General features: G+C 39.3%; 1 pseudogene; it reads right to left on the bottom strand.

Annotated features, from left to right (window-relative positions):
• Positions 1 to 292: 292 nt before the first annotated feature.
• On the bottom strand, positions 293 to 1,240 carry LOC111785101 (annotated as a pseudogene).
• Positions 1,241 to 2,715: the final 1,475 nt, after the last annotated feature.

Below are 2,715 nucleotides of genomic sequence, written 5' to 3'. Positions count from 1 at the left end.
CTTTCGACTTTGAATCTAACGACCTGTGTTTAATTCCCGATAGGTAATCCACCAATTTATACAAAATTGGTCCATAGCCGATTCGATAGGGTCACTTTTGGACCGATAATCTGTAGAAGGGGTCACTAAGGTTGAGATCATACAAAATGAGACCATAGCTCAATGTTAAAGCATTTAATTGCAGATCAAGAGGTCACCAATTCGAACCTAGTTGGGCCCTTCTATCTAGGATAGAAATTTGTTACACTTTTTGGACTGACACTATTTCTAAGGGATCACTAAGGTGAAAATCCTACAAAATGGATCCATGGCTTAGTGGTAGAGAATTTGACCGGTCACTGTTTGAACTTGGATAGTTTCTCTTCAAGATTGGTGGTCTCTTATTCCTCGCCTTATTCGAGCTAGGAGAGCTTGCTTCAGCCAAAGAGCCAGATGAAATATTTTGCTCTGCAGTATTTTCATCTACCGCTTCTATATCATTATTTTCATCTGCCGCTTCTATATCGTAGAGTCTGTAAGCTTTTGACTTTTCACTAACTCCCAGCAAAACATAACTCAAACTCTTATCATCTAGCTTAGTTCTCTAAGCTGCCTCCTCTTTTTGTCTCTCAATCAACTCGAGCTCACAATATTGTTCTTCTTCCTTCCACTGCAGCTCCAGAACTAATCGTCGCTGTGCTTTTTCTACCCTTCTTCTATTCTCTTCCAGCATTTTATCTAGCTCTTCTCTCTCTTTTCGTGCTTGTTCTTCTTTTTGTTTTGTAGCAGTAAGAGCGCCTTCTTTCTCTTTCTCAAGCTGCACATCAACATCATCAAACAACTTCGTGCGACCTTCCTCTATTCGCCTCTGTATTTCTAATTTAGTCTCTTCAGAGTTTAGCCTTTCTTCAACATTCTTCTGAATTAATTCTTACATCCTCCTAACAGCATCTTCTTCTAACTTCTTCAACTCTGCTTCACACGTTTTCTTCTCTTCTTACTCTTTCTTAAACTTCTCTATGGAATGATTCCAATCAGTGGATGCACGACTAGGACTGGAACTGGACGATTTGGGGAAAGGAGATAACGAGGAAGACCTACTTCTGCGTTGGCAGCTGAGGGAACTTGAACGGCTGCTTCTCTTGGAATAGGTAGTGGAATCATAGGGGGAAGGACTTGGGTCCCTCTTGCTTCTCTGACTATGGCGATAGGAATTGGAGTGGTGAGTGTACGACAGAGACCTTGAACAACTTCTCCCCATAAGTTTCAATTGAGTTTGAACGGCTGCTACAGGTTGAGATATAGCATGCAATACGAACATTCGATTCAAAGACATCTCTGTCTCCATGATTAAGCCTCTCTCAAGATGAAACACCTTGCATGTTTCATTTTGAAACAAAAAGGTAACCCCTTTGCTTGCAATTTACCAATACTCAACAAATTGTTCCTCAGGTCTGGCACATAGAACACTCCTGTGATTATCATTATGATTCCATTCACTTCCAGCCGTACATTACCCTTTCCGGTTACAACCATGCTTGAGTTGTTGCCCAGCTTCACTGAATCTCTGAAACTTCCATCAAAATCTTATGAAACACCTTGCATGTTTCATTTTGAAACAAAAAGGTAACCCCTTTGCTTGCAATTTACCAATACTCAACAAATTGTTCCTCAGGTCTGGCACATAGAACACTCCTGTGATTATCATTATGATTCCATTCACTTCCAGCCGTACATTACCCTTTCCGGTTACAACCATGCTTGAGTTGTTGCCCAGCTTCACTGAATCTCTGAAACTTCCATCAAAATCTGAAAAAATATTCCTTCTTCTCACACATATGATTGCTACATCCCGAGTCAAGGAACCACATATCTTCTATAATTGCCTTATTCATATTCACGTAAGCCATCTGCGACATCTCTTCTTGACTCTCTGCATAGTTTGTCTCCTTCTCCTTGCTTTGACATTCACATTGAAAATGTCCTAGCTTGTGACAGTTATAGCACTCCACTGTGGCCTTGTTGAAGGTTTGTCTACCTCATCTCGTATTGCTTTGACATTCCCATTGAAAATGTCCTAGCTTGTGACAGTTATAGCACTCCACTATGGCTTTGTTGAAGGTTTGTCTGCCTCGTCCCCTTCCTCTGCCTCTAAAGCTTCCACGACCTTGACTCCTTCCTCCAGCAAACTGCACAAGTGGACTCTCCATCGACATATTTTTATTATGACACACGTAGAAGACTGCTGCTTCTAGTTTTAACTAGTTTAGGGCATGGCTCTGATACGAAAATGTTAGGAACAGAAAAAGAAAACTAGAAAGAGCATGGCTCTGATACCAAAATGTTACCAAAATGTTAGTAACAGACAAAGAAAACTGGAAAGATCAGAAGAATTGGGAGAAATCTCTCATCCAATTGAAGAATGACTAAATCAAATCTAATTCATATAACTAGATCAAATCTAATCCAAATAACTCAATCAAATCTAATCCTAATAGTTACCATATCTATTTAGTATCATATTTATGTCTCGTATCTATATCTCATTTTTATTTTTGTGACTATGAGATATTTTGCTTGTATACATAGATATCTTCACGAAAATAAGTTCAATTTATGTTGAGATGGAGAATAAAAATTGACACTTAAGGACGTTGATACTTGGGACTTTGATTCCTCTTGGTGTGAAGCTTGCATCTTGCAATTACTTGGGTAGAGAATGTGTTTCACTTAAAA

The sequence above is a fragment of the Cucurbita pepo genome, unplaced genomic scaffold, assembly GCF_002806865.2.
Source record: "Cucurbita pepo subsp. pepo cultivar mu-cu-16 unplaced genomic scaffold, ASM280686v2 Cp4.1_scaffold000368, whole genome shotgun sequence".
Taxonomy (NCBI): domain Eukaryota; kingdom Viridiplantae; phylum Streptophyta; class Magnoliopsida; order Cucurbitales; family Cucurbitaceae; genus Cucurbita; species Cucurbita pepo.
This window is presented reverse-complemented; position numbering and strand designations above follow the sequence as displayed.